Genomic DNA, 21,487 nt, shown 5'->3' on the forward strand with positions numbered 1-21,487 from the left:
CATACACGACTTACAGATAGCTAGTACTGCTACATCTATACATTTATGACATACCAGATTTGCAAATACAGTACTGTTTGTGATACAAAAAGAGTCTAGAAAAGAGAGTATATACATTTGACGTAGAAACTGTACATTGGAGGAGATTGGGTAGGTGGGGGGGGGGGACTGTACATTGGAGGTGGTTGGGTGGGGGGGTTAGGTAGGAGGGGTGGGTGGGGGACACTGTACACTGGATAACGTTGGACAAGCTGATATCTCAACCCATTTGTACAGATTGCACTGCAACCTCGTGTATCCCATGTACATTTGATCGAATATTATGTGTCCCCTTCTGTGTTACTTAATTTCCTGTTGGCATTGCCACCAAGGAGGGGGAAACGGAATCCTTCCATATAGCTACTGCACAAGTATTTGAAATGATGAGTTGTAATTGTGCCGTGCAAGGGCGTAGGTTTTATTTCAACATTGGGGGGTACATTTTAAGTGGGGGTCCTCCTCCCCCTTGAGAATTTGAGCGTGAAACACTTCCTGCATTGTGGTGTACTTTTATGCACCAATTTGTGCCTTTTCTGCATCAACCAGTGTAACTGAGGGGTACAATTCCCTGACTGTATTGAATAAGTATGGTATCATTAAACCACTACTGAGTTATGTACATTACTACTGGCCATACAGTACACATGTATATGAGATGAACACCCCCACAATAACACGGCTTAACAAAGAAAGTACTGTTTGTAATATTTATTAGAAGAGCATCAATATGATCTTACATTATTGAGAATTAGAGTTGCGCTTGTAAGGCGAAGAATGTGCATGAATAGGTCAAGAGCGTAAGTCCATGAGCATATTACGAAGGAGATAATTAATACCACCTGTAGCATAAGAATTATATAAGGTACACTCGTAGGTCAGCTGGAGATACTAGGGGGGTTCCCTCCGGTTGTAAGCCAGCAGGGGGAGAGGATTTGTTGGTAGCAAAAGTCTGGATCAACGAGGAATAAGGAGACTCCAGGTACAGGAGACGGTGCAATAATCCCTTGATCCGTAGACAAAGCAACAGCTATTCTCCGGTATGCACTGCAGCATGGATGAAAGCTAGCCAGCCTCAGAGTCCTAGAGGCGGGCTCGACGGGGCTCCTCACAGGGTAGATCCCACACGGTAGTGGGGGTAGACGATTCTCTGCTCCAGCAGCCACAGGACCAAAGCAATATAATCCAGCCGAAAAGGGCTCTGTAGTCGTCGGTGTAGGTTATCCAGTGTACATATCCACACGTAGGCCTGCCGCGATAAGCAATAAATCGATTAATTGCCGCGATAATTAAAATTAATGCAATGATTTTGACGGGCGCGATTAATTGCTATTTGCGCGTTTGTTTTAATGAGGCGGAACCAGTGCCCCTTGTCAGTCACTGTCCGTGTTGGGAGGCGGGCCGCTGGCTTTACTACAGAGCAGAGAGCACAGCACAGGAGCTCCGTGGGGCAACACCACATAGCTTAACTACATTTCTCAATAGTGTTGCTCCTTTTAACCAAGTAGCGTTATTTGTAGTGTAACGTTAGCGTTTTAACGTTAGTAGCTAACGTTAAAACTAACTTAAAGTTAGTTGTTCACCAACAATCTCAACATTTAGTCGATCTACTAGTAGCATCAGCAAGCTAACGTTAGCTGGCCCCAGTCCACTAGCAGCATGTCGATCTACCAGCAGCATCAGCAAGCTAACGTTAGCTGGCCCCAGCCCATTAGCAGCATGTCGAAGTAGTAGTAGCATCAGCAAGCTAACGTTAGCTGGCCCCAGTCCACCAGCAGCATCAGCAAGCTAGGATAATAACAACAATACTTCCGGTCCGGTCGGTGGGCTTCAAAATAAAAGTCTAAAACACCGGAAAAGACGGAGCGGTGGGCTTCAAAATAAAAGTTTTGGGAAATAAAAAAAAAATTCTCTAACCGGTCGCAATAATATCGCTTATCGCGATATTTTCGGGGGCAATTAATCGCCCAGCAAAATTTGTTATCGTGGCAGGCCTATCCACACGGTTCTCGTCTAGGGCTCCTCGGATGGCGGCACAAGGTTAGGCCGCCCAGCCTGGATAAGCACACTAACTCGGTACGATGAAACGTTGGTAATGCTGGTCACTGTAGAACGGTAGCCGCACTATACATAATAGACTATTACTTAATAATAGAATAGGTCGAACTCGACGACACAGCGTTAAACTCTGACACTTCAGCTATCAATTCGCACGCGGTCTCAAGGCTCTATTTCGGGGCAAAACGGGCCCACTTCACAGCACGTTGTATCGTGGTGAAGGCTTCAACTTGTTACTAAGATGATTACTGCTGTATCCACCTGCGCCATATTTATACGTAAGGTGAATAATCTAGTACCAGCCTTATTTCTGTCTCGTATTACTGCGCAAACCTGGGCATGTTGAGACATGTCTTAGCGGTGACTTTGAACTAGACATTGGGGGTATGGCCGTGGCGCCTAGGGGGTCGCTGTCCAATAGGAGAACGAATATTATGGTCTGGCCTGTACTAGGTAAAGGGATATTCCGTGTATATGTACAAAGAATATACAAGGGATATCAGACGATATACAAATACTATACAATATATCTCAAGTAATAAATATATATATTCGGTTTAATCTGACCCTTTGTAACAGCCGCCTCCTAATTAGTCCGCACCTAATTAGATAAGCAGAGACAGATTAACCGCACTGTCCACTACTCAATGTCCGTTGTGAGAAGTAGGGCAATTCACAAAGTCAGGGGGTCATGGTCGTCATTAAGAGAGTCGGGGAGCCTTGGCAACTCTATCAGCCTCTCCACGGGTCGGGTGTATGTCCGCCCCTGGACGAGCACTTCTGCCGCTCTGACCTTTCCGTCGGCACCAGTGATCATTTTGCTTACGCGGCCGGCCAGCCACATAGCTCGGGGTAGTGACTGGTCGATAATCATGACGACTGTGCCCTCCGTCAAATTGTCTCTTTCTTTTACCCATTTCTGGCGGGTCTGTAGAGACGGTAGATAGTGGAGGAGGAAACTGTTCCAAAACTTGTCAGCCAATACTTGACTGTATCTCCACATTCTTCGGCCGTTCGCTTCTTCAGGTCTGTACACTGTCTGTGGGAGCGCGGGGTCCAGCCGCCCCATCAAGAGAGTGTTGGGGGTGACTGGGTCGACATCTGCTACATCACTTGAGACGTAACCGAGGGGCTTTGAGTTCAATACTCCCTCGATCTCCGTGAGGACTGTCGTGAGGACTTCTTCCGCCACGGTCTGGGCCCCAAGCACGGCGTACAGGGCTGTCTTTATTGAACGTACTTCTCGTTCCCAAGTTCCCCCGAAGTGAGGGGCATTCGGGGGGTTAAACTGGAAATCAATCTGAGAGGGAGCGAGGTGGGTCTTAAGTTCTGGGCCCATAGCTTGGAAGCTCTCTCTCAGCTCTCTTTCTCCGCCTTTGAAGTTTGTCCCGTGATCAGACAATAATATAGACGGTTTTCCTTTCCGCGATGTGAATCTCCGGAAGGCCATAAGGAATGAGTCCGTACTCGTGGTTGGAAGGAGTTCTATGTGTATCGCTCGGGTGGTCATGCATTTGAATACAATACCCCACCGCTTCTCCGTCCCTCTTCCTTTCTTCACATACAGCGGGCCGAAACAGTCCATACCGGTGGAGTGAAAGGGCTTGTCGCCGAGTCGGAGGCGACGGGGGTAGGTCAGCCATCCTGGGTATACTCAGTGGGCTGTGCTCGCCACTTGCGACAGTCTAGACAGGTCCGCTGGAAGCGTCGTACTGCTTCTCTTCCTTGCAGTATCCAATAGCGACGTCTGATCTCAGCGAAGACTCTCTCTGCCCCGGCGTGGTGCACGTCTTCGTCGTATTTCTTTATGATGAGCTCTGTGACCTTGTGTCGGCTGTTTAGTACTATCGGGAACTTGACGTCATCCGTTAAGTCTGGGGCCCTTCTCAGACGACCACCCACTCTGATGAGATTATGGGCGTCGCTCTCAGGGGCCAAGTGGAGCAGTCTGCTGTCTGACGGGACTGGCTTTGATCCCTGCAGACAGTCTAGCTCAGGGATCGGCAATAGGCGGCCCGCGGGCCGACATTGGCCCGCCAGCAATAATTTCTGGCCCGTCAGATTATTTTGAGAATATGATATTTATTTTACGCGCAGGAAATATTCACTCGGGACGCCAGGGTGTCTTTTATTGTGAAGCTGTATCTATCTACCGGTAGTCATCAATAGCACTATAGCCAATTGAAATGCTAGAAATGGTCACGTGGACTGGGAGAACCAATGGAATAGTCCCTAACGAACTTTCACTTCCGCGTTCGAGATGGAGCGAGTAACAAAATGTGTTAAAAAACAAAACTAACATCTTTGGATAGGGAAATGCAACAGGGAAATATAACGCTTCTTTTAATAAATAGGAGCCATACTTAAAATACGGGTTTATTGCAACAGGTCGGTGATTCTTGCGTGCCGAGCCGACGTCCTCTCTGCATAATATGTGGCGACAACAACAACGAGGAAATGGTTGTTATTACAACTGTGTTCAAGTTGGCAGATAAAGTAGCTGCATTCAACGCCAATCTGGAATTGGAGGGCGGCGAGTGGATATGTGACATGTTTCAAACATTAGCAGGGATTTTGGAGGACTGAACAACAAACAAGGTATGGTGAGTCGTGTTTTCATGCATTCTGTCTTCTGATCTGTTCATCACCCGCCGCGGTGATCTGCAACAGCTGATCTGCTGTTCATGAATGAATGAATGAAAACTTTATTTAACAGATTGCAGAATGGGTACAATACAGTACGGCGCAATACACACAATTGTTAAGCTGATCTGCAACAGCTGAGAGCTGTTCATGAATGAATGAATGAAAACTTTATTTAACAGATTGCAGAATGGGTACAATACAGTACGGCGCAATACACACAATTGTTAAGCTGATCTGCAACAGCTGAGAGCTGTTCATGAATGAATGGATGAGTGAGAACTTTGTTTGGCGGATTGCAGAGTGGGTGCAGTGCAGTGCGGCGCAGTGCACACGGTTGTTGGGGGGATGCAGACCAGAGAAAAACGTTTGTCTTTTTTCAATATCAGTATATTAAATTAGCCATTGTTTTTGATCCTGGCCCGCGAAGCAACGGCTTGGGGAAAATCTGGCCCGCGGCAAAACCTAATTGCCGACCCCTGGTCTAGCTCGTCGGGGAACAAGTCTCTTTGGGCTCGCTGTAGCAGAAGGAGTTCTGCTTCTTCGTAGTTAGCTGCATTAATGTCAGTAGTGGAGGGAACCTCAGGGTGGTGCCACAGGAATGTCTTTAACTGCGCAATCTCAAGGGTGGGGCAGTCGTCTATGTTGGGATCTGTGGGGACTGGTGTGTGTGTCAACCCACAGAACATAGATTTCTTCATCTCTGCCTCTTTACTAGCCTCCCGTGGGGTGGGTGTAGGCCACTCTTCTTCCGGGAGCTTGAGGAACTCGGGACCGCCACTATAGAGATTGTGACGTGTGAGGTCATCCAGGGACATTCCCCATGTGATGACGTCTGCTGGGTTCTGTTTTGTGTCCACGTACCTCCAGCATGCTGCTTCTGTTAAATCTTGGATCTCTGTGATTCTGACTCCCACGAAGACCTTGTATCTACACGAATCGGACTGGATCCATTTGAGTACGGTCATGGAGTCTGACCACAGGATTGTTCTTTGCACCGGGATGGTGAGTTCACGTTGGATTAACGTGGCGAGTTGCGCTCCTACTAGGGCTGCGCAGAGCTCTAGACGCGGGATCGATTGTTGCTTGCGGGGGGCTATTCTTGAACGAGCCAGGATGAAGGCAGTATGTATTTCTCCTCCCTCCTCTCGGGCCCGCAAGTAGGCCACCGAACCGTAGGCTACTTCGGAGGCGTCGCTGAAGACGTGCAGGTCCATCTGCAGGGGAGGAAACTAACTTTTTGGCTTACCAGCCAACTGGCGGGTATCTGATTTTTTTTACCAGCCAAATAGATTTTTTACCAGACAAAAAAAATCGCTAATTGTGATAATTACTTCTTTGTACGTCTTCGTCTAAATTGATTTTCAATCATAGTAAATTAATCACACTGTCTCTACTCTTCAAAATATTACATCATTAAATCACATATTAACATGAAAGAGGGAACTATTCTGGACTGGGTTGGGCTGAACTGGGCAGTGAAAGATGCTGGGTTGGGCTGGTCTAGGTTATACTGAATGATGAATTGAAAATGAATTGAAAATGGGGGACCCTGATGTAAACAAGACGAAAGTCTTTCTCTGGTCTGCATCCCCTTAACAATTGCATGTATTGAGCCGTACTGTACTGTACCCATTCTGCAATCTGTTAAATAAAGTTTTCATTCATCACAGCTCAACTACTAGGAATGTGTGTCTGACTCTTAAGTGCAGGAAATATTCATCAGAAAGGGGGGACATGATGGAGGGAATGGAAAGAGCAGGTTTGACAGGAGCAGGGTTGAAGGGATTGATTGATTGAAAAGTTTCTTAACAGATTGCAGAATGGGTACAGTACAGTTCAATACATACAATTGTTAAGGGGATGCAGACCAGAGAAAGACTTTCGTCTTGTTTACATCAGGGTCCCCCATTTTTAATTCATCATAACATATTGGAGTGTGGAGGAAGTGGACAAGGCATTAAGCAAACAGGACTGAAATGGGGGACCCTGATGTAAACAAGACTAAAGTCCTTCTCTGGTCTGCATCCCCTTAACAATTGTGTGTATTGAGCTGTACTGTATTGTACCCATTCTGCAATCTGTTAATAAAGTTTTCAATCAATCAATCAATACTGGGTTGGGCAGTGAAAGAACCAAGCATTTCACTGTAATGTAATAGCTAAATAAAACAACTTGAACTTGACTTGTTACATTTGCACTCTGGTTGTATGCCAAATGTATTCTGGTTGTACTGTACTTGTGCTGTAAGATGACAATACATTGGAACCGAATCGACAACGCTAGGGGTTCAGCAGGTGTGTTCTGAATGCCAAATATGACAACATCACCGTTGTGAAGGGCATATGGGCGAGTGGTGATATGCTGGGAAACCCGGTAATAATAAAATGTCACTCGGCTGCATTTAAGCAAAGCCGCTCAGTATAGTCGTCCACTATGTTGAATGCGCGTTATGGTAGCTTGTTACATGCTAGGTAGCTAGCCGGCTAATGCTGGTTGACTGTCATTCTCATCCGACTCGAAGGAGACGCGTCGCGTGCTGTTGTTCGCCCCCATGTCAGACCGCACCGATATCCGAAAGCGACGACTCTACATGCAATTATTTTCATCCACTCATGTGTTTTTGTAAGTTTGTCTACGTTGTCAAGCCGGCTGCCGGTGGCAGGAGTTAGTAGGTCTGCGCGCAGTGGTATGTCCACTTCCCCTAGATGGGCGTCATCTTCTAGAAAACGAGTGTTCATTGGAGGAGCTTAGAGCGCATCTGTACAACGATGATGTTCATTGGTTATGGTCTGATTATTATGTGGCGCAAATGGGAGGAATCAAGGGGGGAGTCAGAGTTCGGTTTGTGTCAGTGAGCGAATCAGCAGATTGCAGAATGATTTTTTTGTTTTGTTTTGTAATTACTAGTACTCGCCAGACTGGCGAGTGCTCTTCATGAATTACTCGCCAAACGTAAAAAATACTCGCAATTGGCGAGTAAAGTGGCCTAATTTCCTCCCCTGTCCATCTGACACGTCTCCAGCCGCACTGTGGGTGGGAAGTAGCTGCGGCGTATGTTGACACCTGGGAGCGAGCTGAGTTCTGTCTCCCACTCTCTCCATGTGGAAGCAAGGTGGTCGGGTATGGGGTCGTCCCAGCCCTGGTCCTTGTCCCCTAGCGCTCGTACAATCATCTTTGCCCTGGTGGTGTAAGGTAGAATACATCCCAACGGGTCATATTGTCTGGCGAGTGTTCTGTATACACTCCGTCTTGTGGTCGGTAGTGAAATCGACCTTCCCTGCTCCTTGGTCAGGGGTGTGTGTCTATAATGTAGCGAGTCTGTTTTGAAGCGCCAGACTAGTCCCAATGTCATTTCTTGGGCTTCACCTGGGATGGTCGCCATCCAGGTCTCGCTGCTTGCTGCCTTGTCCTCTGGGGAGAGGCTGCGCAATACTTGAGGGTCGCTGCTGGCCCACTGCCGGAGATCAAAGCCGCCTTTGATCAGGGAGGCGCGGAGCTTGAGTAGGAGGGCCTCGGCCTCTTCTGGCGTCGAGACGCTTTGCAGACAGTTGTCCACGTAGAAACTCTTTTCTACACTTTGTCGGACCTCATCAGCTGCTGGGTCCTCTGCGACATGTTTTTGCAGTGCGAACGTAGCACAGCATGGGCTGCATGTGGTTCCGAAAGGGAGGACTTCCCATTGATAGATGGATGGTTGCTCATCCCCGATCCTCTCTCTCCATAAGAACCGCAGCAGGGTTCCACTAGTCGCACCTGCAGGAACATCCCTTTGATGTCGCCGCTGATGGCCACCTTGTTCTGGCGGAAACGTAGCAACACGCCTAGTAGAGAGCGGCCGAGTGTTGGGCCGGGCAAGAGCTCTTTATTCAGATTTTGTGATCCGATCTGGTAGCTGCAGTTAAACACAATACGATCCTTGCCGTTGTGGTGGACCTTGTGGTGGGGCACGTACCATGATTCGGTCGTCTGATCGGCCTCTTTAATGTCAATTCTCTTTATGTGTCCCGCTGTGATTAGCTTGTCAATCTCAGCGCGGTACACAGTAGCTTGAGCGGGGTCTCTGGCTAGGCGCCGCTCTGTGTTCAGTAGATACCGCTCCGTCGCTTCTTTTGGGGCGTGGAAGGTAGGCATACCCTCTCGCCTCAGGAGTGGAGTTGCGTATCTCATCACTCCGTTGACTTTGACTCTCTTTGTCCCCTGCTCGAGGAGGGCTATGGCGTAAATGTCTTCCTTGGAACGAATGTGTTTCTTTTCGTTCTTAAAGGGCATTGTCTCTAGTGTCCATAGCCTCTCGACGTGCTGTAAGAGGGCGGTGTCTTCTTCTGTCACTCTGGAGTGGAGGCAGCGAGTGGCTGCTGTTCGGTTGGTAGACCTGGAGAGGGGGCCTTGTAGTGTCCATCCTAGGCGGGTCTCGACTGCTGCTGGACAGCCTCTGGGCCCAGTGTGGACCCGGTCCATCGGGACGATGAGGTGTGCGTGGTCGGATCCTATGAGCAGGGTCGGGGTGGCGCCGTCTATGAGCGGTATAGGTAGTTGACGCAGGTGCACGTATTTGTCCATCAGCTTGGCGATGGGGTAGGTGTACCGCGACAGGCCTATGTCTTGGCTGGTGAAAGCGTTAGTGATCCTATACCGTCTCTCTGGCTGCCCGCTTGCTGCGATAGTGAAGGAGACGTTCTCACCTTTGATCGTCTTCAGGTCTCTTCTTATAGTCCGAATCGTCATCGTTTCTTCGCTCCCCCGCAGCCCCAGCTGGGCCGCAGCGGATGCGAGGAGGAGGGTCTTTTCTGACCCTTGACCTTGTCCTCGTAGCTCAATGTTACGCGGACCACCTTCAAGAGCACCCGGGCGCCCCCGCTGCTGGCGGGGTCAATGTACATGACGCTTGCTTTGGTGCTGCTTGAGGGTGCGGGTTTTCTTCTGTTACTGTCATGTAAAACGTCCAAGTGGGCTCCGTCACACCGACTACACCTCTTCTTTAAGCGGCACTCGGCTGCCATGTGACTGCGCGCACAGCGGTAACAGCGGCGGTTGGACTTTATCCATTGACTCACCTCATCGGCGGTCATCTTCTTGAACGTGTCACAGTGTGACAGCCAGTGTTCCTTTTCGCAGTACTGGCATACAATCTTCCACTTCTCTTTCGTCGAGGGGGTGCTGTGGTTCTTGTTACGCGGTACTGATTCGGCTTGGTGCATGACGGTCACCAGCCTGCGGTTATCGTTTGATCTCCTAGGTCCCTCTCTGGAGCTTGGTACACTCCGCACGAACGTATCCAGTCGTAGGCTGCTGACTTCTCTCGCCAGGAAGTCGGCCAGGTCTAGGAGGGATGGCTCGGGACCGTTGGGATCACGGTGGTCTCTTTGCCGCCTGAAGCGCTCTTGTCGGGCGGGCGGGAGCTTCTCTAATATCCTCTCAACATTAGAGTTCGCGTACAGTTCGTGCCTACCCTTTTCCTTTTGTGCCCCCAGCATCCCTACCAGGGATTGTACCTTGATAGAGAGGTCATCCAATGAGCGATTGTCTGTGGCTGGGGGTAGACGGTCAATATTCCTTATCTCTTGTATTACGTAGTCCCATATACGTCCATAACGTTGGTCGAGGGCGACTAGAGCCGCGGTGTATGGGGTACTTGAGTTGGAATATGCCAGCGCTATATTATGCGCTCTGGGCACCTTCAGGTGCTTGAGTAGGATAGCATACTTGTACGTCTCATCGGGGACATCGGACATCATTGTCTCTAAGCACATTCGTAGCTCTGTGTACTGTGCTCTGTCCTCGTGTGTGAAGTCCGGGAACGTCGGTGTGCCAAGGTACGATGCCATGGATGGCTGGCACATCGGTGAGCGTTGGGGGAGAGGCCTCCTAGGCGAGTCTCCCCTTACGTGTCGTTGTGGGCTGGTACCTGGTGGGTACCAAGGCCCGGGTACCCAGGTGCTGTTCCTCGGGGCTGGTCGTGCGTCAAACTCGCCCTTGAGTTGGGTTGGGGGTCTGTAACGCAGGGCCTCGGGTGTAAAGTCTGGGCTGTACTGGACCTCCTGGTCCTGTGGAGTACGATGCTGCTGGTGGGCTTGACTTTCCTCCTCTTCCTCTTCTTCTTCCTCTGCTAAGTCTTCTAGATCTTGCAATCGTCTATTCAGTCTCTCTGCGGCGTAGGCCGGTTCTTCCCTGTTGCTGGGTCTCGCATGGACCGGTCGGGGAGGGGGTTCGGAGACGTGTATAGGCTCTTTCTGTTGGCCGGGCTCCGGGTCGCTTGATCGGGTAGGGGAGGGTGCCCTAGACCCTTGTCTTGACGAGGCCCTGGAGCTCCGTGCGGAGGGAGGGGGAGTCGCCCTGGCAATCAGTTGCTCCATTATCTGCGCTTGTAATCGGTCGCGCTCGGCTTCGCGCTTGATGTGAGCGAGGTCGCGCTCTGCTTCGCGCTGGGCTTGGGCTGCGTCGCGCTGTGCATTGGCGGCTTCGCGCTGTGCATCGGCGGCGGCGCGCTGGGCTTCGGCGCGGTCTCTTTCAATATTCTCTTCCGTCTGGAGGCGTCTGGTCTCCAGGCGTATGCGGTCGTCTTCACTCCTTTGCTGCGCCTGGAAGCGCTCTCGCTGGGTCGCAGAGTGTTCGCGTTCACTAAGGGCTTGCGCTTGGAGTTGCGCGTGGAAGCGTTCTCTTTGGTCTGCAGATTGTTCGCGCTCACTCAGTTGTTGAGCCTGCAGGCGGTCTCTTTCCATGGTAGAGTGTTCGCGCTCACTTTGGTGTTGCGCTCGGAGGCGCTCTTGTTCCATGGAAGAATGTTCGTGCTCGCTAAGCGTCTGTGCTTGGAGTCGATCGCGTTCAGTGGAGGCTGCCAGGGTGGCGATAAATGCCTGCGCCAGCATCTTGTCCGCCTCGCTGGGGGAAGACACTGATGGAGGTGATCGGCTTCTGACAGTGCTCGTTGGAGATCCGTTCTCCTGTCGCGCTCCGAGGAGGTCCATCTCCTGGGTGCGCATCTCTTCTGGTAGTGGGTCGGGTTCCGTCCCTGGAGCGCTTTCTTTATCCTGGAGCTCTCCGGGGACTGTCCCGTTGACGTTGTCGGGGGGTAAAGTCATGTCATGTCCCTCCTGGTCCCCCCGTGAGCTTGGTCAGTTACGTTAGAACCCACTAGGGTCTCTACTGGCAGGGTCGCCTGGTCGGTAGGGTTTGACATACTTTTACTATCCGCTTTTTCCGCGTTTAACGTCTGTATAAAGCTAGGTAGTAGACTGGCAGCGTAGTCCTCTAGGTAAGGAGGTGGCTGCCGTCTGCGCTGCGGGCGATCTAGCTTAGGAGAACCGTTTGTGGAGTGTTCAGCTCTATCTTTAATCTTTCAAAATGTTCAGTTGCTATCGCTATTAGCTCTATCTTTAATTTTTCAAAATGTACAGTTGCTATTGCATGCACTCATCTGTGTTTCACCACACACATGAGTGCATGCTTACCAACTGTCCGTCTGCAACACTACTATCACCAACATCTAAGAAGGGAGATCCCCCCTTGAATGGCCCTTCTAAGGTTTCTCTCCTCCACACTGCCTGTGGAGCTTTTTTCCCTATTGTTAGGTTTTAGTGAGTTTTTCCTTACCTTCGCGTGGGGTATGTCTGGGAGTGCTTGCATTCTTTCATTTATTTGCATTCATCTAAAAATGTTTGCACCTTATGGTGTTCTTGTTCTGTTCTTGACTTATTGTTATGTTTTCTTCTTGACTTGTTTAAAGAAGATCTGTACGGCCCATGGGGACATTAACGTGTGTTGTCGGGCCCTATAAATAAATTTGATTTGATTCATCGCTGGCCATGTCAATATTAATATTATATTAATATTACGCTAATTACCATCCGGCTCGAAGGACCAATTGTAACTGAGGGGTACAATTCCCTGACTGTATTGAATAAGTATGGTATCATTAAACCACTACTGAGTTATGTACATTACTACTGGCCATACAGTACACATGTATATGAGATGAACACCCCCACAATAACACGGCTTAACAAAGAAAGTACTGTTTGTAATATTTATTAGAAGAGCATCAATATGATCTTACATTATTGAGAATTAGAGTTGCGCTTGTAAGGCGAAGAATGTGCATGAATAGGTCAAGAGCGTAAGTCCATGAGCATATTACGAAGGAGATAATTAATACCGCCTGTAGCATAAGAATTATATAAGGTACACTCGTAGGTCAGCTGGAGATACTAGGGGGGTTCCCTCCGGTTGTAAGCCAGCAGGGGGAGAGGATTTGTCGGTAGCAAAAGTCTGGATCAACGAAGAACAATACTTGTGCTGTAAGATGACAATACATTGGAACCGAATCGACAACGCTAGGGGTTCAGCAGGTGTGTTCTGAATGCCAAATATGACAACATCACCGTTGTGAAGGGCATATGGGCGAGTGGTGATATGCTGGGAAACCCGGTAATAATAAAATGTCACTCGGCTGCATTTAAGCAAAGCCGCTCAGTATAGTCGTCCACTATGTTGAATGCGCGTTATGGTAGCTTGTTACATGCTAGGTAGCTAGCCGGCTAATGCTGGTTGACTGTCATTCTCATCCGACTCGAAGGAGACGCGTCGCGTGCTGTTGTTCGCCCCCATGTCAGACCGCACCGATATCCGAAAGCGACGACTCTACATGCAATTATTTTCATCCACTCATGTGTTTTTGTAAGTTTGTCTACGTTGTCAAGCCGGCTGCCGGTGGCAGGAGTTAGTAGGTCTGCGCGCAGTGGTATGTCCACTTCCCCTAGATGGGCGTCATCTTCTAGAAAACGAGTGTTCATTGGAGGAGCTTAGAGCGCATCTGTACAACGATGATGTTCATTGGTTATGGTCTGATTATTATGTGGCGCAAATGGGAGGAATCAAGGGGGGAGTCAGAGTTCGGTTTGTGTCAGTGAGCGAATCAGCAGATTGCAGAATGATTTTTTTGTTTTGTTTTGTAATTACTAGTACTCGCCAGACTGGCGAGTGCTCTTCATGAATTACTCGCCAAACGTAAAAAATACTCGCAATTGGCGAGTAAAGTGGCCTAATTTCCTCCCCTGTCCATCTGACACGTCTCCAGCCGCACTGTGGGTGGGAAGTAGCTGCGGCGTATGTTGACACCTGGGAGCGAGCTGAGTTCTGTCTCCCACTCTCTCCATGTGGAAGCAAGGTGGTCGGGTATGGGGTCGTCCCAGCCCTGGTCCTTGTCCCCTAGCGCTCGTACAATCATCTTTGCCCTGGTGGTGTAAGGTAGAATACATCCCAACGGGTCATATTGTCTGGCGAGTGTTCTGTATACACTCCGTCTTGTGGTCGGTAGTGAAATCGACCTTCCCTGCTCCTTGGTCAGGGGTGTGTGTCTATAATGTAGCGAGTCTGTTTTGAAGCGCCAGACTAGTCCCAATGTCATTTCTTGGGCTTCACCTGGGATGGTCGCCATCCAGGTCTCGCTGCTTGCTGCCTTGTCCTCTGGGGAGAGGCTGCGCAATACTTGAGGGTCGCTGCTGGCCCACTGCCGGAGATCAAAGCCGCCTTTGATCAGGGAGGCGCGGAGCTTGAGTAGGAGGGCCTCGGCCTCTTCTGGCGTCGAGACGCTTTGCAGACAGTTGTCCACGTAGAAACTCTTTTCTACACTTTGTCGGACCTCATCAGCTGCTGGGTCCTCTGCGACATGTTTTTGCAGTGCGAACGTAGCACAGCATGGGCTGCATGTGGTTCCGAAAGGGAGGACTTCCCATTGATAGATGGATGGTTGCTCATCCCCGATCCTCTCTCTCCATAAGAACCGCAGCAGGGTTCCACTAGTCGCACCTGCAGGAACATCCCTTTGATGTCGCCGCTGATGGCCACCTTGTTCTGGCGGAAACGTAGCAACACGCCTAGTAGAGAGCGGCCGAGTGTTGGGCCGGGCAAGAGCTCTTTATTCAGATTTTGTGATCCGATCTGGTAGCTGCAGTTAAACACAATACGATCCTTGCCGTTGTGGTGGACCTTGTGGTGGGGCACGTACCATGATTCGGTCGTCTGATCGGCCTCTTTAATGTCAATTCTCTTTATGTGTCCCGCTGTGATTAGCTTGTCAATCTCAGCGCGGTACACAGTAGCTTGAGCGGGGTCTCTGGCTAGGCGCCGCTCTGTGTTCAGTAGATACCGCTCCGTCGCTTCTTTTGGGGCGTGGAAGGTAGGCATACCCTCTCGCCTCAGGAGTGGAGTTGCGTATCTCATCACTCCGTTGACTTTGACTCTCTTTGTCCCCTGCTCGAGGAGGGCTATGGCGTAAATGTCTTCCTTGGAACGAATGTGTTTCTTTTCGTTCTTAAAGGGCATTGTCTCTAGTGTCCATAGCCTCTCGACGTGCTGTAAGAGGGCGGTGTCTTCTTCTGTCACTCTGGAGTGGAGGCAGCGAGTGGCTGCTGTTCGGTTGGTAGACCTGGAGAGGGGGCCTTGTAGTGTCCATCCTAGGCGGGTCTCGACTGCTGCTGGACAGCCTCTGGGCCCAGTGTGGACCCGGTCCATCGGGACGATGAGGTGTGCGTGGTCGGATCCTATGAGCAGGGTCGGGGTGGCGCCGTCTATGAGCGGTATAGGTAGTTGACGCAGGTGCACGTATTTGTCCATCAGCTTGGCGATGGGGTAGGTGTACCGCGACAGGCCTATGTCTTGGCTGGTGAAAGCGTTAGTGATCCTATACCGTCTCTCTGGCTGCCCGCTTGCTGCGATAGTGAAGGAGACGTTCTCACCTTTGATCGTCTTCAGGTCTCTTCTTATAGTCCGAATCGTCATCGTTTCTTCGCTCCCCCGCAGCCCCAGCTGGGCCGCAGCGGATGCGAGGAGGAGGGTCTTTTCTGACCCTTGACCTTGTCCTCGTAGCTCAATGTTACGCGGACCACCTTCAAGAGCACCCGGGCGCCCCCGCTGCTGGCGGGGTCAATGTACATGACGCTTGCTTTGGTGCTGCTTGAGGGTGCGGGTTTTCTTCTGTTACTGTCATGTAAAACGTCCAAGTGGGCTCCGTCACACCGACTACACCTCTTCTTTAAGCGGCACTCGGCTGCCATGTGACTGCGCGCACAGCGGTAACAGCGGCGGTTGGACTTTATCCATTGACTCACCTCATCGGCGGTCATCTTCTTGAACGTGTCACAGTGTGACAGCCAGTGTTCCTTTTCGCAGTACTGGCATACAATCTTCCACTTCTCTTTCGTCGAGGGGGTGCTGTGGTTCTTGTTACGCGGTACTGATTCGGCTTGGTGCATGACGGTCACCAGCCTGCGGTTATCGTTTGATCTCCTAGGTCCCTCTCTGGAGCTTGGTACACTCCGCACGAACGTATCCAGTCGTAGGCTGCTGACTTCTCTCGCCAGGAAGTCGGCCAGGTCTAGGAGGGATGGCTCGGGACCGTTGGGATCACGGTGGTCTCTTTGCCGCCTGAAGCGCTCTTGTCGGGCGGGCGGGAGCTTCTCTAATATCCTCTCAACATTAGAGTTCGCGTACAGTTCGTGCCTACCCTTTTCCTTTTGTGCCCCCAGCATCCCTACCAGGGATTGTACCTTGATAGAGAGGTCATCCAATGAGCGATTGTCTGTGGCTGGGGGTAGACGGTCAATATTCCTTATCTCTTGTATTACGTAGTCCCATATACGTCCATAACGTTGGTCGAGGGCGACTAGAGCCGCGGTGTATGGGGTACTTGAGTTGGAATATGCCAGCGCTATATTATGCGCTCTGGGCACCTTCAGGTGCTTGAGTAGGATAGCATACTTGTACGTCTCATCGGGGACATCGGACATCATTGTCTCTAAGCACATTCGTAGCTCTGTGTACTGTGCTCTGTCCTCGTGTGTGAAGTCCGGGAACGTCGGTGTGCCAAGGTACGATGCCATGGATGGCTGGCACATCGGTGAGCGTTGGGGGAGAGGCCTCCTAGGCGAGTCTCCCCTTACGTGTCGTTGTGGGCTGGTACCTGGTGGGTACCAAGGCCCGGGTACCCAGGTGCTGTTCCTCGGGGCTGGTCGTGCGTCAAACTCGCCCTTGAGTTGGGTTGGGGGTCTGTAACGCAGGGCCTCGGGTGTAAAGTCTGGGCTGTACTGGACCTCCTGGTCCTGTGGAGTACGATGCTGCTGGTGGGCTTGACTTTCCTCCTCTTCCTCTTCTTCTTCCTCTGCTAAGTCTTCTAGATCTTGCAATCGTCTATTCAGTCTCTCTGCGGCGTAGGCCGGTTCTTCCCTGTTGCTGGGTCTCGCATGGACCGGTCGGGGAGGGGGTTCGGAGACGTGTATAGGCTCTTTCTGTTGGCCGGGCTCCGGGTCGCTTGATCGGGTAGGGGAGGGTGCCCTAGACCCTTGTCTTGACGAGGCCCTGGAGCTCCGTGCGGAGGGAGGGGGAGTCGCCCTGGCAATCAGTTGCTCCATTATCTGCGCTTGTAATCGGTCGCGCTCGGCTTCGCGCTTGATGTGAGCGAGGTCGCGCTCTGCTTCGCGCTGGGCTTGGGCTGCGTCGCGCTGTGCATTGGCGGCTTCGCGCTGTGCATCGGCGGCGGCGCGCTGGGCTTCGGCGCGGTCTCTTTCAATATTCTCTTCCGTCTGGAGGCGTCTGGTCTCCAGGCGTATGCGGTCGTCTTCACTCCTTTGCTGCGCCTGGAAGCGCTCTCGCTGGGTCGCAGAGTGTTCGCGTTCACTAAGGGCTTGCGCTTGGAGTTGCGCGTGGAAGCGTTCTCTTTGGTCTGCAGATTGTTCGCGCTCACTCAGTTGTTGAGCCTGCAGGCGGTCTCTTTCCATGGTAGAGTGTTCGCGCTCACTTTGGTGTTGCGCTCGGAGGCGCTCTTGTTCCATGGAAGAATGTTCGTGCTCGCTAAGCGTCTGTGCTTGGAGTCGATCGCGTTCAGTGGAGGCTGCCAGGGTGGCGATAAATGCCTGCGCCAGCATCTTGTCCGCCTCGCTGGGGGAAGACACTGATGGAGGTGATCGGCTTCTGACAGTGCTCGTTGGAGATCCGTTCTCCTGTCGCGCTCCGAGGAGGTCCATCTCCTGGGTGCGCATCTCTTCTGGTAGTGGGTCGGGTTCCGTCCCTGGAGCGCTTTCTTTATCCTGGAGCTCTCCGGGGACTGTCCCGTTGACGTTGTCGGGGGGTAAAGTCATGTCATGTCCCTCCTGGTCCCCCCGTGAGCTTGGTCAGTTACGTTAGAACCCACTAGGGTCTCTACTGGCAGGGTCGCCTGGTCGGTAGGGTTTGACATACTTTTACTATCCGCTTTTTCCGCGTTTAACGTCTGTATAAAGCTAGGTAGTAGACTGGCAGCGTAGTCCTCTAGGTAAGGAGGTGGCTGCCGTCTGCGCTGCGGGCGATCTAGCTTAGGAGAACCGTTTGTGGAGTGTTCAGCTCTATCTTTAATCTTTCAAAATGTTCAGTTGCTATCGCTATTAGCTCTATCTTTAATTTTTCAAAATGTACAGTTGCTATTGCATGCACTCATCTGTGTTTCACCACACACATGAGTGCATGCTTACCAACTGTCCGTCTGCAACACTACTATCACCAACATCTAAGAAGGGAGATCCCCCCTTGAATGGCCCTTCTAAGGTTTCTCTCCTCCACACTGCCTGTGGAGCTTTTTTCCCTATTGTTAGGTTTTAGTGAGTTTTTCCTTACCTTCGCGTGGGGTATGTCTGGGAGTGCTTGCATTCTTTCATTTATTTGCATTCATCTAAAAATGTTTGCACCTTATGGTGTTCTTGTTCTGTTCTTGACTTATTGTTATGTTTTCTTCTTGACTTGTTTAAAGAAGATCTGTACGGCCCATGGGGACATTAACGTGTGTTGTCGGGCCCTATAAATAAATTTGATTTGATTCATCGCTGGCCATGTCAATATTAATATTATATTAATATTACGCTAATTACCATCCGGCTCGAAGGACCAATTGTAACTGAGGGGTACAATTCCCTGACTGTATTGAATAAGTATGGTATCATTAAACCACTACTGAGTTATGTACATTACTACTGGCCATACAGTACACATGTATATGAGATGAACACCCCCACAATAACACGGCTTAACAAAGAAAGTACTGTTTGTAATATTTATTAGAAGAGCATCAATATGATCTTACATTATTGAGAATTAGAGTTGCGCTTGTAAGGCGAAGAATGTGCATGAATAGGTCAAGAGCGTAAGTCCATGAGCATATTACGAAGGAGATAATTAATACCGCCTGTAGCATGAATTATATAAGGTACACTCGTAGGTCAGCTGGAGATACTAGGGGGGTTCCCTCCGGTTGTAAGCCAGCAGGGGGAGAGGATTTGTCGGTAGCAAAAGTCTGGATCAACGAGGAATAAGGAGACTCCAGGTACAGGAGACGGTGCAATAATCCCTTGATCCGTAGACAAAGCAACAGCTATTCTCCGGTATGCACTGCAGCATGGATGAAAGCTAGCCAGCCTCAGAGTCCTAGAGGCGGGCTCGACGGGGCTCCTCACAGGGTAGATCCCACACGGTAGTGGGGGTAGACGATTCTCTGCTCCAGCAGCCACAGGACCAAAGCAATATAATCCAGCCGAAAAGGGCTCTGTAGTCGTCGGTGTAGGTTATCCAGTGTACATATCCACACGGTTCTCGTCTAGGGCTCCTCGGATGGCGGCACAAGGTTAGGCCGCCCAGCCTGGATAAGCACACTAACTCGGTACGATGAAACGTTGGTAATGCTGGTCACTGTAGAACGGTAGCCGCACGATACACTATACATAATAGACTATTACTTAATAATAGAATAGGTCGAACTCGACGATACAGCGTTAAACTCTTGACACTTCAGCTATCAATTCGCACGTGGTCTCAAGGCTCTATTTCGGGGCAAAACGGGCCCACTTCACAGCACGTTGTATCGTGGTGAAGGCTTCAACTTGTTACTAAGATGATTACTGCTGTATCCACCTGCGCCGTATTTATACGTAAGGTGAATAATCTAGTACCAGCCTTATTTCTGTCTCGTATTACTGCGCAAACCTGGGCATGTTGAGACATGTCTTAGCGGTGACTTTGAACTAGACATTGGGGGTATGGCCGTGGCGCCTAGGGGGTCGCTGTCCAATAGGAGAACGAATATTATGGTCTGGCCTGTACTAGGTAAAGGGATATTCCGTGTATATGTACAAAGAATATACAAGGGATATCAGACGATATACAAATACTATACAATTAGGGATACCCCCAATCGATCGGCCACCGATCGTTATCGGCCGATAAATCAGTATAAATATGCGATCGGGGAATTCCGATAATTAGTCATATTCGCCGATCGCGGAAACTGATCAAGTGGATATCTCACTCGCTTGTCTCAGACGCACAGGACCTGCAAACTGCTCCTCCTCCCTAGCCCCGCCCGTACCCGTGTAGAGTTTGTAAACACAGAGGAGGCGGACCTCCTCTGCTGAGTCTAGATAGTGCATTCGACCTGAGCTAACGTTAGCTACCTAGCTATCGTTACTGTTTAAACAAAATTACCCAGTCAACTATTCACTTTTAGTTGGCATTGTCTAACGGTATTTAGCCGGCTAGCTACTGATAGCTCCGGATATCAACAAATGCCCCAGGAAGTCTATTAGTCCATGTTGATATCTCCGTTAGCTTGCGTTAGCTTGCGTCAGCTGACGTTACTTCACAGTTCAAAACGAAATGTCCGATTGAACTAAATAGTTGTCTTAGCGTCATCTAGCCGGCTAGCAGTAGCTACAGATAGCTCCTGATATCAATGTCTTATAACATTGATTGAATGCGTATTCGAGCTGAGGGCTTGCTGAATGTGAAATGACCAAAGCATAACGTTACCAATACAATAGGGTCCCGCTGCAGCGCCGGAGAATCCTTTTTGGAGCTACTAGAGTACACACAGACAGTGGAGCTGTTTGCAGATAGCGAGCATTTTGACTTGTTGCGTGGTGGCGATGTCTCACAGATAATACAAGTACAAGTCTAATTATATAATATATATATTTTATAAAAAAAAAAAAACGTTTTATATAAAATAATTTTTAATTTCTTTTTAATCAAAAACGATCGGTATCGGATCGGTATCGGCCGATATGGCTCACGACGATCGGTGATCGGTATCGGTGGCAAAAAACGTGATCGGGGCATCCCTATATACAATATATCTCAAGTAATAAATATATATATTCGGTTTAATCTGACCCTTTGTAACAACCAGTGTTGTAGTACTCAAGTCCGAGTCCTGGACTGATTTTTCTTCTTTTTTTTGTATCTCTCTTTCTCAGATTTTTCTCTGTTTTCTCCCCGTCCCAATTTAGTCGTTGTGCCAATTCCCCCCCCTCCCCTACCTGGTTGTTGTGCGCATGTTCTCCTACTGGTCGGTACAAGGGAACCCTGAAATATCCGCACGCTTCCTCCGACACGTGCGGCGACAGCCAGTGGCTCTCTTCTCACCTGGCAGCGAGGGCTCTCATTGGTGAAGTGTAACGCGTGGGAGGTCACGCTGCCTTCCTCAAGTCCTGCCTCCGCTGAGCAAGCTCCCAGACCTGACCTGTAGGCGTCGCTGTCCACAACGCCAGTTTCCCACCCACGGCTTCCCTCCCCCTAACCAAGCCAAACGAGTTAGTATAGCGATCAGGCCAAGGCAATGCTGACTCCGCTTGACTTGAGCACTGATGACTCGGACTTGAGCATTGATTGCATTCGGACTCGGGAAGGTGCAGACTCTGACTCTGACTTGTTAATAGATAAATACAGTTATTTT

The 21,487-nt window shown here is 50.1% G+C and overlaps 1 protein-coding gene across 1 annotated transcript in view; it reads left to right on the top strand.

Moving 5' to 3' along the window:
• Window positions 1-21,487, top strand: part of lin37 (lin-37 DREAM MuvB core complex component) — a 68,354-nt gene that overhangs the window by 487 nt on the left and 46,380 nt on the right. The gene's annotated exons all lie outside the window — the stretch shown is intronic.

The sequence above is a fragment of the Notolepis coatsorum genome (genome assembly GCF_963971535.1).
Source record: "Notolepis coatsorum genome assembly, chromosome: 19".
NCBI lineage: Eukaryota > Metazoa > Chordata > Actinopteri > Aulopiformes > Paralepididae > Notolepis > Notolepis coatsorum.